This window comes from Mus caroli, chromosome 5, assembly GCF_900094665.2.
Source record: "Mus caroli chromosome 5, CAROLI_EIJ_v1.1, whole genome shotgun sequence".
NCBI lineage: Eukaryota > Metazoa > Chordata > Mammalia > Rodentia > Muridae > Mus > Mus caroli.
The window spans coordinates 99542717-99559143 of NC_034574.1; the positions used below are offsets into that span (position 1 = coordinate 99542717).

Below are 16427 nucleotides of genomic sequence, written 5' to 3' on the forward strand. Positions count from 1 at the left end.
CGTACTTCAGCTTCTAGAAACATAATGAGTTCTGCAGCTATAGCTGCCTCTAGTCATACACGGTGAGCACTGCACAGCACAGAGGTCAGGCCTGTCTTCAAGATGACAGATCATCACTTACACGCCTCAAGCTAGTCTTATTGTCTCAGAAATCTCAAACATCAGTATTTTTGCAAACTATCAGCACTTGCTATAACACCCTCACTACACTGCATCTTGAGGTTACTACAGAAGAAATGAGGTGATAATTGCATATTAACATAATTATTCTGTAATCCCTCTGAGCAAGCTTCCTAGGTCACTCAGTAATTCAGATTAGATACAACCTTCTTGTCATCAAATCTATGCTGTCCACTTTCTGTTCATGAATAATTCTTTTTTGATAAAAATTATCTTAATTTCATTCTTTTATGTACATTATTAATTGTATTTATTGCAAGTAGGTTAACATTTTATGAGTACTTATTACATAATGCCAACCTTTGTTATATAGTATAATTTCACAAAAAAAAAGTAGTATAATTTTGCCCTCATTTTAAGTTAGTTCATTAGTAACTGTATTACATAGCTATAAATAAATTATAACGTTGCCCACTAGCTGAGTTCTAGTCAGGTTTTCAGAAACCCTATGTTCATTTACATTATCCTTAGAACAGATGACAACTTCAGCTAGTAAGGTATAAGACTGGGTCAAAGAGAGAAAACCATTCACAAACTGTCATCTTAACTGCAAAATAAATCCCAATGAACTACATTTAAATCACTTTAGCATTTAAGCCTATAAGTACTACACACACTGTAATGACATACAAACCTAATTCTCACCCAGATTCTACTACAAGACAAAGTGTATTACATAATCCTATCAACTGGGTAGTATCTTAATGTGGATGGGGTGTCACGCTGACTGGAAATACTATAAAAAATAAACAACTTACAAAAATAGAGGCTAATACTAACCACCATGCCATATAATATAGCAAAGAAGCACGTTAGTCTGCTTAGCGTCACAACCCACAGGGTTAATAATCTATAAACTACTGAAAGCCTGTCACAGAAAGCAGAACATGTAGTCAATATGCTCAAATTATAATGGCAGAATTTCACCTTAAAATTAAGAAAAGCCAGGAAGAGGAACCCTTGACACAAAAGACGGCTGTCTTATCTAACGACCAACTCAAATGGCTCAGCAGGTAGCTATTTGCCAGAAACACTTAAGAACAGAACTAGAGGTTGAAGATCAAATAAGATGATCTGTAACTAAGGTCCTTTCTAATATGTACGATCATGTTAATTTAATTGCATCACTAACCAGCAACACTATTTGAAACTAAGAGGAGAATTTAACTACAGGACCTTAAACACTCTAATTTGAACTACTGGAAACAATCTTTTAATGACAACTGGAATACACTACTGATGACCCTCAGGCAATGAAAACACCGTGCTAAGTGAGGAACACAGGAGAACCATAAAGCTGTCTGCCTCTGACCATGTACACTTTAAGAAGCCTAAGGCCAAATGGCGAACACATGTAGGTAACTACACAACCGTCGAGGTGTGATGGGGCACAGCATGAAACATAAACAAATATTGTACACAGGCAACTTAGACAGAGTCTTGCTTTCATTCAAAATAGCTCAAGGTGAGATTTCAAGGTGTGTCTCCATCTCTTGTGCTGTTCTCAGCACACATGTGCAGGTGACAGAACTCCCAGGAGTCTTATCTGTCTTTCCACCATGCGGGCCTGGGGACAGAAGTCAGGTCTGTTAGCTGGTAGCAAGTGCCTTTACTCACTGAGCCACCTCACCAACTCCTTCCCTATACAGTTATCTTACTACTTCCTGGTCTGAGATTCAGAAATTAGGAATTCAGCAGGACTAAATCTTCTAGAAAATGCTCATCTGGCTTGCAAATCTGACCAAGAACTCATGGTGAGGGGAGATCCTAACTACTGTCATTTTGCCAGGTGGACACTTAACTGTCCTCTTAAGTACCCACAGTAAGAGCAGATCTCAGAGCCACCCAGAGAAGCTCCTGTGTGCAGTGGACGAGGTTAGCATGCACACTCAGCCAGACAGAACACCTGCACCCCCACCAGTCCTTCCGAGAGTCAGGAAGAGAGGAACAGTCCAGGAGCTGGGCATCAGGAAGCACCACCAGAGTCAAGCACTGGATTCTGGTCAGGACGGCTGTGCTCATCAACTCTCAGCAGCTGGCTGTCCGAGCACGGCCAGTACAGAGGAGCCAGGCAGCACTGGAGCTGAGGTGCCCCTGACAGATGATGGCTTCTGTGAGGACAGTCAAGTTTTCTTTAAGCAGGTGGCCTCACACTCTTCAATTTATGGACAGCACAAACCAAACTCACTAAGGGTAGATCTAGGAGTTGGGAGGAGGTCACTATGATCAAAATACATTACATCAATGTATGAAATCAAGTAACTAATAAAAATATTTTGTAAATTTAAAAATCCTAAGGTTTTGTAGAAATGTTCCCCTTTCAACTCATCTTCAATTCATGTAAACTTTCAAAAAGCCCCTAGATAGCAAAACTAGTATTAAAAAAGACAAGGCAAGTCGTGCTAATTTCAAGTTGCTACGAAGCTACAGTAGTTAAGTGGCAGTGGCAGAGGCAGGGATACAGACTGATGGGATCTATTTCAGAGTCCAGAAATCAACCAATCCATCAGTCATCCATGGCAAACTAATTTTCACCAAGGTATTAAAAAAAAAAAACTGAACATGAGAAGAACTGCCTTTTGAGCCAGATCAGATATTAAAACAAAACTGATCAACATTCTGAATACCTGGCACTCAGAGAAGAGGCAGGAGGATCTCTGTGAGTCTAAGGCCAGCCTGGTCTACACAGTGAGTTTCAGGCCACAGGTATTCAATGAGCCCATGTCTCTAAAACTAAAAACCAAAAAATAAGCAAACAAAACAAAACAAAAAAGCAATCTGAATGTAGGAGTCCAATTTGCAAAATTCTTAGAAGATGTCATGGAATATGGATGCTTCAGCATCAAAAGCACAGGTGGGGTAAAAACTAACATGGACTTTATCAAAATAAAGGACCTATGTAGGGCATAGTGGTGCTCACCTTTAATCCCAACACTTAGGAGGCAGAGGCAGATAGATCTGTGTTCAAGTCTAGCCTAGACTATAGAGCGAGTTCCAGGACAGCTACACAGAGAAACCCTGTCTTGAATGAATGAATAAATGAATGAAAGAAAGGCCTGTTTATCAAAGGGCATTATTTAAATGTATTAGATAAATGTTAAATAACCAAGATATATAAAAAGGTCAACGAGGAGGACAACCAGTAGACTTGATCAAATTGTCTGTTTAAAGAAGATCTACAAATAGCCAACAAGCCAATGAATATATGTTTCATTTTATGGTCATTAAAAATCAAAGCCTCAAGAAGATAAATTCTTCATACCCATAAGATCCTTAGCTTTAGCGAACAGTATACTAGAAACAACCAGAATAGAGACAAATGTGAATCAGAGACTCTCACACACAGATGATGAGAAAGTGAAGTGCCCATGTGCAGAAAAAACGTTAGGTGATTCCGAAAGGGCTAAATGGAAGCATGTGACCTAGCTGGTCAACATCTAGATAGTTAATAATATTAGATAATCTCTGCAAAAATGAGAGTTTGTGTTCAGAGAGATTTGTTTTCCAGTGCTTACAGTAAACCTGGAGCCAGTGCTCATCAGTGCCATATCCTCAGTCCTCGTTTTTACTGTGAGGAGTACCCACAAAGTTGCCTGCCAAGTCCAGGCAGGCCTTTAACTTTCAATCCAAACTTCAGTTTCAAAAGTAGCTAAGAGCAGTAAGCCTGACTCACAGGGGAAACTTACATTAAAATATATGTACAGCTTGTATTTACAAAACCCAAAAGATACAACAGAATGCTATTCAACCACAAGTAAGTAGCTAATCCTAAAAGGTCATCAGAGACAGAGGTAACACACCAAGTGAAGATGGAAACAGGGGAAATGGAAATGGTTATATAATAGGCTATGTATTTTATGGAGTGACCAAATGACTCAGCTATGCGAGCTGATGGTTGCCTCCGAATGCAAATACACCATACATCACAGAACCACACTCTAAAAACTGTTAATTGTATGTCGTGTGAATTATTTCAATTTTTAAAGAGAACAATCATACAATGTGGTACATTCTGTCAATATCTAATGATGTAGAAGAAATTTTTGCTTCCTAGATCTGCCCAAAACCACCCAAACTCTAAGTCACATAATGGCTTCTTTGTAATATTAAATTAACAAGGTGTCCCATAGTGCATGGTCTTTCTAGTTGGAACATGGGAAAAACTTTTTCAGTTGTATTTTGCCAGGCCTTTCTGGCTGGGAAGCATGCAACAGCAATAGCAAAAGCCAGGACAAAGGACTAGTAGCATCCTAGTACAAACAATGCCAGCAACAGTAGGCGTGATGGGCAGAGAGCTCAGGGGCAAAGTATGTCCTCAGTTCCTGTGCCAGACCACAGCACTGGGAGGCAGGCATGAACAGACAATGAAGCTGTAAGGAGAGCTGTCTGGGGATGGGTGGGTCAGAGAGGGCAGGGCTCTGCTCTCCCTAGTGCCCTGTGAGGCTTCAGCTGCACTTCAAGGCGGCACTCAAGGGAGCAAGCACCTCAGTTTTGGCCATCCTTGTCTATGGTGTTATAAAGGAACCAATCTGAGTATTCTGTTAAAGCAGCACAAAACTGGATGAAGAAAAATGAGTAAGAGGGGAGAGAATACAAGTGGTATTCAAGTATTCTAGATCTCTGCATTTCTCTAAAAAGATTAAAATGACATAATTAAATTAAAATTTTATAGGCAAGAATGCAATTGTAATCCTCAAGGGTAAGTCTCAAAAGTGTGCTCTAAGAAGCACTGGGGATCCCCAAAGCTCTGCACAGGAGTCCTCAAAATTAAAGCAATTTTCATACTAACACCTTCCCTGCCAGTTTTGCTCTCCTTCTCTCCTAAGTGTATAATGAAATTTTCCAGAGGCTGTATGATTTGGGATAGCCCAACATATTAAAAAAAAAAAAAAAAAAAAAAAAGACAGGTAGACGAATACAAGAAAGGTCTTCAATTAAGACATTTAAAAAAGTTTCTTAAATGTAAAGTAATGCTAGACTCACTAAATTTCTACTAGAAATTATATTTTATAAAACTGCATTACTTATGCAAACATGTTTTGAAATATTTATATAGTATCTATGTAGCTTAAGTATTTATATAGCTTCTGCTCACATTCAAATAAAATAGCTATCCTTCTCAAATACCTAGGGACACCCTGGACTGCCTGACACACTGGGTAGGCAAGGTAAGGGCAGCTATGCCACCAAGCATCTGTGAGGCAAATCCCTCGTGATACCTGGCCTGCGCCTAGATAACTGCACTGAGGTGGAGACACTGATAGAACCATTGAGACAAATCAGAGTTTTATAAAGGGTCAACAAATAATTTGAGACTCACTGACTTAAATAGAGGTAACATTCATAAAAATTGAAAAACTTAAGACCATAGCATGAAAATATGATTCTACTTCACAGTAATAAATACATTCAATTTTATAAAACCTAAAATATAACAAACATTGATGGAAGTGTAAACAACAAAGAGAGCTTGTACTTCTTGTATATAAAGACTTACGTGTCACATAAATCAAGGCATGGTGGCACTGAAACCAGAGTAAGCTGACCAAAGATAAAGCACAGAAAGAGAAACAAGTCCATGTGTGTGTGTGTGTGTACAATCACCTTATTTATGACAAAGTAATATATATCAACAGCAAGTCTTTTTAATACATATAAAATGTATAGTCATATGAAATAGTGACAGTTTGTAAAAATCGATTCTAGCCAAATAGTAAAGCTACTAGGATAGTTTCCCAACTGTACTGCCAATACTGTACTCCTGGTAGCACCCCTAACCCAATGTATAGAATGCCACAGTACCCTATCCATTTGCTTGTGAAAGCATTGCCAAAGCAGAGATGTGGGATCAAAGAGAAGAGAACTGCCTGCCGCTGAGAACCACTGTTATACAAGAGACTATAGACAGTCACATCCTTAGAACAGGAAATAAACAGAACACAACAAACACTACCTAGAAAGCAAAATGACGACCTACTAGACTACACTAAAATGAAAGTCTCTGTTTCACAAGGCAACAAGACAGTGAAAGTCTGGCCTAAGTAGGCCTAAGGTATGTTTCTGAGCAGTTTCTATCTAGAAGTAATTAAGCAAGCTCATAAAAGGGGTGGAGGATCCTAATGAGGAGAAGAGAGAAGATTAATTGTAACTAACACAAGCAAAGAGGCCTGGAGAAATGTCTCAGCAGTTAGGAGCATAGAGTGCTCTTGCCGAGTATCCGAACCTAGTTCCCAGCACCTACAACTGCTTACTAACTCCAGATCAATCACTTCTTTTGGCCACCCTGGGTATTTGTACAGTATCCAGAGTACCCAGAGAATATATTTGTGTATACACTAGTGTATATACTAGAACTGAAGAGACAGAGGAACTGGGGAGTCACTATAGACATCTGGTAAGACCATACTGGGAAACAGTTCTTGTGTTATGTCCAATTCCAGCCTATATACACCAACGATCCAACAAACATGTTACACTCTGAAGCATGTTCAACAGTGTAACTCAATCCAAAGGTTCTCTAGTAAAAAATCAAACCATTAAGAAGTAAATGTGGACCATGGCTACACCTGACAAGATTCAGACTTCCCCAACATGCTATTGAGACAAAATACTATATAATTCTACTTGCATGAAAGTTGTACTGCAAGCCTGCAAGGCTACTCTGAAAGAAAGGCCTAGTGACTGGCAAGGTAAACATGGGGTGCCCCAGGCTGGTGGCATCTGTCCCATGACCTGTAGTCATGAGGTGATTACTGTGTGGTATCCAATGAGCTGTGCCTTACACTTTGTGCACTGTATACACTGTGTGTGATACTTTATTAGAGCTGTGCAAGTCTTTTGATGGGAGTAAAAGTGCATCTGGAAACACAATTCACTTCTCACGCTTCAACTACATGACAAATAAAAATGCATGAAATATTTTAGAAATAATTGCTGGAGCCCTCAATATGATGTAGGAAGACTTAATTAAGAATATTTAATTCTGGCGATTGTTCCAGAGTCAGTACCATGAGCCACAATTCTCAAGCCTTCTTGCCTATCAATGCCGGACTTCCTCCAAGCTATGAGACAATCAAAGAGGAGTACGGGCTGACTGAGCTGGGTGAACCCAACAACTCAGCTGTTGTGAGGACCACCGTGATCAACATGCCCAGAGAGTTCTGTGCCTGACCATGTGGTCTGGTCCCTGTTCAATACACTTCAACGCCTGCTGCCTGGGCTTCATTGCCTATGCCTACTCTGTGAAGTCTAGGGACAGGAAGATGGTGGGCGATATGATTGGAGCCCAGGCCTACACCTCCACTGCCAAGTGCCTGAATATCAGCTCCCTGATCTTCAGCATCCTTATGGTCATTATCTGCATCATCATTTTCTCTACCACCTCTATGGTAGACTTTCAGTCGTTTGCACAAAGAACACCCCATTCTGGATTCTAGCTGCTCTGTGCTCCACGGTCCACATCTGCCCCGCCCCCCGCCCCGCCCCCAGGCTCCAGTCTCGACCCTTCACCCTACGCATAAGCAAATGTTACCTTCACCTATCTGTCCACAGTGGATTCAATAAAGTGCACGGGGTGGAAAAAAAAAAAAAAGAATATTTAATTCTCTCTATTTTCCAAATGTGTACCTTGATTACCTAAACATAACTGATCCTTAGCTTCATAAGAAAATATAAAATGTTCACCTTGAAAAATACTGCTAATAAAGAAAACTTGAAAGAGCTTTCTAGTACTAAAGTCATTTTTCACGTTTAGACTAAGAAAGACTTCAGGCCAGATGACAGGCAGTATCTGAACTAATGGAGGTCTCCTGCAGAAGACTGCACACTTCCCTACCCATTAAACTAAGCCTTGGCTTAGACTTTATATAGTTTATGGCATTTTTATAAACCCTACTTTAGGGTATCAGTAATTATTAATAAATCAGAATCAAATACAACATCAAGTTTCTCATCTTAGTTTCTTCCCTGAATGTATCATGTGTAGCAGAGTACAGTTAACATAACAACAATCTAACTCATTTTTAAGCCATGTAGTGCCACCAAGTGGCAACAGTTATTTTTTTTTTCTAAAAATACTTCAAGTAATTGAAAGTTAACTACAATATTTTATCAAAATGGAGGAGGGGATCAATCTTACAATTCTAGTCAAAGTTGAGAAATCAACTGTCTTTTATCTCTAAAGAAGCACATAGCACCATCTAAGAGTTATAAAGTTACAACTCTCCTGGAAGGCAAGTCCTACTTAATGTGTCAGCCCTGATCTCACTTGCTATGCTCTAACCAGCAGTTCCATAACCTGCTTTACAGACTAACAACACACAATAAAACAATGGGAAGCTTCCCTACCACCCTATTACCCTTGTTAAGTCTGGGGAAAGAATCAGGAGAAACAGGGTAAAGTAACTTCTGGCATTAGCAACCTAGGACTGCTTCAACCAAGTCTTATATACTAGGTAGCTTAAAACAAACAATCAACAACAACAACAACCTGTATCACAGATCTCCTTGGCTCATAAACAACCATCCTTCCCCTCTGACTTCACATCCTGTCGCTGAGTCTTCATATCCAAACTTCCTCACTTCAAAACCCACCAGCCACAACTTATCACATCTACTCTAATAATCTACTTTAATTTGATTACAACTGTAAAGGCCTATCTCTCAATAAGGCCATACTCTGGGGTATAGGAGACTTGGAGTTTAATGTGTAGCCTTTAAAGAAAAACCACAATTCAATCCAAAACACTACACCTTCTGTATTTGACTGGGTTGGTTTTTTTTTTTTTTTTTTTTTTTTTTTTTTGTTTTTTTTTTTTTTTTTTTTTTTTTTTATGTTTTCTTACTTGAAAGAACAAAAACTAATTTAAATCACAGAATCCTATTTTAAATTATTAAATTTTACTAACTTATTAATTGAATTGAAAATCTGTACATAAAAATCATAGGAAATATCACAGCAGTGACTATCACGAAGCTCATGTTCTGTTTACTTCTAGTATCCTTCATCATAAACTCCACACCACTTTACTCATTACTCACTTTACTTGAGCCTTTCTGCTGTTCTTTAGCCATGCGCCAAGTATTCTGCCCTCAAGTTCTGCCTCCAAATACTTGTATGGATCACCCTTGTGCCTAGCTATCTCCAGCTTTTCCTAGAGCATCCTATATAAAGTGCAACAGCACTCTTAGTAACTACTGTCTCTGCTAACACACGGTGCTCTAAGACTGGACATATCATGTCCTTATACCTGATCGCATGTTATTCTCCTGACTACAAAGCAAGTTTCTGGAGAACAGGTTTTTCTTCACAGATGGATAGATGCTCCAACGATTTAGAAATATCAGAGACTATCCAGGCAATCAGCTGACTCTACAAACTAAATAAGATATGGAAGCTATGTCTTTGTATTTCCTACATATTCAGGTAATTCCTTCTCAGATCTCTGATGGGGCTGAAGACTATAGTCTCATAATTGAAATTAGATTTTCTAACATTAAGGAAGATATTTCAGATTTGAAGGGACGGTTTTCAATTGGTAATACAAGCTAAAAATCAAACATGTTAAGTACAGAATTGGAAACTTTTTAGGTTAGATGACAGAATACTTGCCAAATATGATGGACTGGATAAGTGTATATCATACCTTACAATTTACATACTCGTTATAATTATGTTCAATATATATATCTAAGAGATTCTGAGCCCTTTTTAATTGGACAAAAAGGAGGAAATGTAGCTGCTTATATTACAAATGCTAATTATGCTTCCCCAAAAAACTGTACCTCCATGAAACTTCTGGGAAACCTGTCCCATTGGTTCTGATTGGTAGATAAAGATGCTAACAGCCAATAGCTAGGGAGTACAGACAGAAGTGGGATTTCAGGATTCCCAGGCTTGGGACCAGGAGAAGAGAGAGGAGAAGATCAGGAGAAGATCCGCCCACCATGCCAGGAAAGTGTGGTAGAGAGGAAAGATGCCATCCATGCCTGAGAAGAGTGCAGGCCAGAGAGGTACAGCCGCCACGTGAAGGATCTGGAAGAGCCCGGCCGAGAGGGCAGCCAAGGTAGAACACAGAATTAGTAAATAATAACTCGGGATTAACAACATGGAGGTTAGGAAATGGTTCAGCTATTCTGCTGTCTAAGGCATATTAAAATATAAAGGCTGTGTATATGTCTTTCATTTGGGAACTTTTAAAGCATTGAAGCGGTTAGCAAACCTGCCACCAAGATTTATTATTTAATTATTACAACAACAACTACCTTTCATGTGTGTTTAATGGAAAAGAAAGAAATCCAAACAGCATCTCAGACTTTAAATGGAACCCACTAGTAGTCCTCTCTTTGAGAGACTCTCTCCTCAGGTGTCTGTCTGACTCCTCGGTGCGGAGATGGCAGGCAGCCCCACCAAGCTCAGCCCTTCTCCAACCATTTTCTACTTGGTAAGCACAATGGACCTTTGTCCTTCTTCACACTTTCCTCTCAGAGCGTCATTCAAATTCTTAACCCAGCTGAATCAGTTGGACTAGGTCCTCTTCCCGGTGTCCCTTCCGGTCACAGGCCATGGACATGCACTTCACTTGGTCTAGAGTCCTCTTCTTTCCTCAGCTCAGCTCTCACTCACACAAAGCCGGTTACCCTTAACTCACAATGTTCCTCAAATCAGCTCAAGGCTGCTTACCACAGAAGCCTGTGTGCTCCTGAGCTCCTCTGTTATATGTTCACGCACAACAGTTTCTTCCAGCTGTCTTTCAAACATCTGATTGACGGATCCTCAATCCTCTCCTCTAACTTACCTGTAAAATCAAGAAAAAGCTTCTCCATGGCTCACAAGGACAGAGCCAACAGCCTCTGCTATAGTCACTGCATTGTGAGCGGTCAGGTGACGTGGGACACACAGAACACAGTGAAGGTGACTATATAGGCCTGTAACCTGAGAGGGATTCATGTTTTCTTTATTCATGTCAGCTGGTTTAGTCAAGTATGATGAATGTTTCTGTCAAGTGTCTAGCTACCAGTGTGTTCAAAGATCACACTCATCTGACACAGTTATGCAACTCTATGGAAATGTGGTGAACGTGCACATCTCTATCAGGCAAATACTAAGTACATACCCAAAGTCGGGACTTCACTCACAAGCTTCAAAATTCATACGTAGGAAATTAATCCACTTTGAAAGCTATGTATGTAATATAATTTTCAGCAGTATAAAATAAAGACAAAAGACTGTATTGAGGGGAAAAAATTTACTTCAAGCCCCCAAACTAAAATTTCATTAACTGTCTTAATTTCTCTTTTGGTAAAATGTTCTCTAATGTATATCAATTTGAGCAATGAGTCTCTCATTTTAATATAATTTATGAGAAATGAGTAGACTGTAATAGAGGTTCTAATGGTAACCATTCCGATCTCCTGAGAAAGTCAGAACTCTGTAGTACTCATGTTCTATCCACAGCCTGATAAACAATGACTATCTCTGCTTTAAGCTGTCATTTTGATAAATACTGTAAGTCTTTATCTTTTCTTTCCAGTCAGTGTCATTAGAATTAAAAAAGCTCTGAGTGAATGTGTAGGGTTAGGAATGTACCTCAGTGGCAGCCAGAGGACATGCTCCGCACCCTGCATCCAATCCCATAGCAACTCCTCCATTACCATAGATAGTACAAAATAAAGCGGTCCTAGAGCTCTCCTCAGAGGGATGGCTCTTCTCACTCTGTGAGAATGCCTCCCAGATATCGACAAGTAGACACATACTTTATCGAACACAATAAAACACAAGTCACAAATCTAGTCACTGTGTTGCATCTGTCATCTCATTCTAGGGGATTGGTTAAATATATATTCATTACAAAATAAAAGTTACCCTCTTTGGCAGACGTTCCTCAGTAAGCAGTGTCTGATAAACCACCCTGAATAGTCACTTCAGCACATGCAACCATTCGGTTGCGCAAGAGAAAGTTCCTTACAAATCAGTGCCCATCCCAAATCTACACGTTGAAACCCTAACCTCCAATACCTCAAAAAGACAGGATCTAGAAAAGGCTCTGAACGGCTGATGTTGAAGGAAACTGATAGGCAGGCCCTAACCCAGTCTGATGTATCTCTTTAGGGGCAGACTAGTACACATGAGAGGATACCAGAAATCTTCCAAAAAACAAAGACAGACAGCGACTATCTACAAGTGAAGGTGACAGGCCTGGGGAAAAGCTACACCTGCAAATACCACACTCTCAGATTACCTGTTTCTAGAAATGTGGGAAGGCAGCTGAGGGATCCCATGTGGAATGCTCTGTGGCAGCCCAGTTATACAAGCACACTAAAAAATGTTTTCAACCAAACTTTATATGAACATTCAACTGCAACGTAACACATTAGTGATTTATCCCCTTGTTTTTCCTTGTTTCTCTGTGAAGTTCCTGGTTGCCTTAGAACTCCTTCTGTACACCAGGCTGGTCTCAAACTCAGAGATTCCCCTGCCTCTCTGCCTCCTGGGTGCTGGGATTAAAGGCAGGCGACATCATGCTTCACCCAACACATTAGTGATCTCTACTCTCTAAAAATACCAAACTAAAATCACCAACCTCTACCACACTAATGTTGATATCAACAGAGTACCCGCTAAACCATGAAAAGTGATGATCCTTGTTTACACATTATGTCTACAAACCCAAGAGCAATGAAATGGACCCCAGCTTAGACAGGCATCCATGTCAATTTCCTTAATTGCAAGAATAGCTTAACTTCTAAATATCTGATATAGAAATACGTGAATATCCACTTGATCCACGTTATAGAAAACTTAGACCTAGACCCCTACTAAAGGTCCTTTCTTGTGCCTGAAACAATTCTAGGTCAGTATTAAAAATCCTAGATGTGACTGGGCAGTGGTGGCTCACGCCTTTAATCCCAGCACTCGGGAGGCAGAGGCAGGCAGATTTCTGAGTTCGAGGCCAGCCTGGTCTACAAAGTGAGTTCCAGGACAGCCAGCTCTATANAGANAANCCCTGTCTTCAAAAGANAAAAAAAAAAAAAACAACAACAACAAGATTGTATAATAATCCCCTGCCCTGAAATTATATTCTATGCCATTAAAGCCTTAGGCAGCCCACTCTAGCCTCAAACTCTTGTGCTGACATTACCAGTATAAACCATGGTCTTAGTCAGGGTCTGCATTGCTGTGAAGAGACACCATGACCAAGGCAACTCTTATAAGGATAACATTTAATTGGGGCTGGCTTACAATTTCAGAGGTTCAGTCCATTATCATCATGGTGTGAGCATGGCAGCATCCAGGCAGGCATAGTGCAGGAGGGGCTGAGAGTTCTACATCTTCATCTGGAGGCTGCTAGGAGAAATGTGACTTCCAGGCGCTCAGATGAGAGTCTTAGAGCCCATGTCCACAGTGACACACCTACTCCAAGGCCATACCTTCTAATAGTGCCATTCCCTGGGCTGAGCATATACAAACCATCACAACCACCATTCCCAGCTCCATTTTTATAATTAGATAGCCAGGATCTCTTAGGTCACATTCTCAAGTATGTTTGTACTTAAAACCTTTTAAGTACTGATACTCAGTCCTTCTCTAAATCACTCTTTTGTTTTGTTTACTGAGACAGGATCTCTTTGTAAAGCCTTGGCTGTTCTAGAACTAGTTCATGATCAACAAACTCAGAAATAAACCAATAAAGAGACCACAGCTAATTCCATACTCAATGGTGACAATGATAAGCTTTCTCTCAAAGACTAGGGATAAAGCACACAGCCATTTGTTTGTCTCTTGTACTTTAGCTGGAGAGGGAAGGAGGAGTGGACCAGGACAACAGGAAGGATGGGGAGGGCTGAAAGGAAAGGCAGCCAATGGGCAAAGTCACAAGGAAAATTATGTTTGCACACATGATACTATCGTACATGCAGAAAACTAAAACATATTCAAAACCTGTTAGAATAAAGAGTTTAACAAAGCTACTACACAAAAATCAATATAGGAAGACAAGCTGTTTCTATTAGAAACTAACAATGAGGGGCTGGAGAGATGACTCAGTGGTTAAGAGCACTGACTGCTCTTCTGAAGGTCCTGAGTTCAAATCCCAGCAACCACACGGTGGCTCACAACCATCTGTAATGAGATCTTATTACCTCTTCTGGTGTGTCTGAAGACAGCTACAGTGTACTTATTTATAATAATAAATAAATCTAAAAAAAAAAAAAAAGAAACTAACAATGAACAAACTAAAAAGAAAATTAATTAAACAATTCTGCTTCCTATAAGTATTCCAGAGACAGAAATACTCAGGAATAAACCTAACCAAGACTGGCAGCTTGCAGACTGAAAACTACAGAACAGTCCTAAAAGAAATTAAAGACAAATGAAAACAGAGGTTGTAAGACTTATTGAGAAGCTGTATTACTTAGGGTTCTCTACAGAAACACAATTTATAAAGTGAGTATATACATGAGTATATGTCAGAAGATATATGAATATATATGAATAAAATTTATTACAGTAGCTTACAGGCTGTGATCCAGCCAGTCCAACAATGGCTGTCTATCAGTACAAAGTCCAAGAATCCAGTGGTTGTTCAGTTCACAAAACTGGATGTCTCAGCTGGTCTTCAGTATGTCAAAATCCCAAAGAAGTGGGCTCCAATGCCAGTGAAGGAATGAACTTTGCAGAGAGTGAGGGCAAGCAGGCAGTGAGCAGGAACTTCCTTCTTCTGTGTCCCTTATATAGGCTGTCAGCAGAAGGTGTGGCCCAGGAATGAGGTGGATCTTCCCATATCAAAAATGGGATCTTCCCATTTCAAATAATTTGATCAAGAACAATCCCTCATGGGTTTATCCTGGTTTAGTTAATTCTACATGTAGTTAATTTGACAAAAATTAATCATGACAGAAGTCAACATTGTATAAAGAAACCTACAGATTCAATGCCATTCCCCTCATCAGAATCCCAATGACATTTATGTCAGAATATAAGAACCCATTCTGAAATTCACATAAAAATCTCGATGGGCAGGGTCTGGAGAGAAGGCTCAGTGATTGAGAACACTGGCTGCTCTTCCAGAGGATCTGGGTTCCATTCTCAACATCCACATGGCAGCTCGCAATTGTAACTCCAGTTCCAGGGAATCTGACACCTTCACAAAGACACACATGCACACAAAACACCAATGCACATAAAATAAAACTAAATTATAAATTGTTTGGACAGCAAACAACTGAAACAACATTAAAATGAATAAGATCAAACATACAAAAACTACAAATAGGGCTGAGGACCTGCATCAAGTAGCAGAAGGATCAAAGCCTTGGTTCAATCACAAATGCTGCATAAACCAAGTATGGTGATACCAGGTGAGAAGCAGATGGAGCCATCGCAAGGTCAACATAAACCTCAGCTACATTACAAGTTCAGGACCACCCTAAGGCAAAACTACCAAATTCTTAGAGGAAAATAAAGGGAAAGCATCATGACATGTGTTTCCTGGATCATGGCAATGATTCCCTGGATGTGATCCCAAAAGCAAGACAGATGTGAGTAGAGAGAGTACAGCAACTGTCACCCTTTTCCTCAAAACAGTCCATAGTGAGGTGATCTTTGTGGAGAGAAAACATTTTCAAGTCATATACGTAATAAGAAGTTTACACTCACAACATAATGAGCAAGGAATCTGAATAGACATTTCTCTAATACTGATATACAAGTGCCAGCAAGCACATGAAAAGATGCTCAGCATCAGCATCATCAAAAGACCCAGCTTGGCAGCTCAACACTACAGAGGCTAAAGCAGAAAACTCTCTTGAACCCAGGAGTCTGAGGCCAGCTTGAAATTACAAGACTCCTTCTCAAATAAACAAAAGTACAGTGAGGCACCACCTCACACACACACACACACACACACACACACACGCACACACGCACACGAGAACATAAGGGATGAGCAAAGACACAGGAAAAGAATCATCTGCCCAGTGTTGGAGGCAACATTAAATGGTGCAGCTCTCACAGAAAACTGAAAGCAGATTATACACTCACAGCATGTGTATCATTCACAAGATGAAGACTGAGGGCAACCTACATGCCCACTGGCAAATAAGCTTGATAAAACATAGTTCATACACACAACCGCCTTAAAAAGGAGGTTGGCAAAACATCACAATATGGAAAACCTTAAGCACAAAGTGAAACAGGTCAATTATAAAAAGGAAAATATTTAATGGTTCTATTTAAATGATAATTAAAA

The 16427-nt window shown here is 39.9% G+C and overlaps 1 protein-coding gene and 1 pseudogene across 28 annotated transcripts in view; one reads left to right on the forward strand and one right to left on the reverse strand.

The window, feature by feature from the left end:
* Nucleotides 1-16427, reverse strand: part of Znf644 (zinc finger protein 644) — a 79944-nt gene that overhangs the window by 25308 nt on the left and 38209 nt on the right. The window lies entirely within an intron of this gene.
* On the forward strand, nucleotides 7168-7665 carry LOC110294382 (annotated as a pseudogene).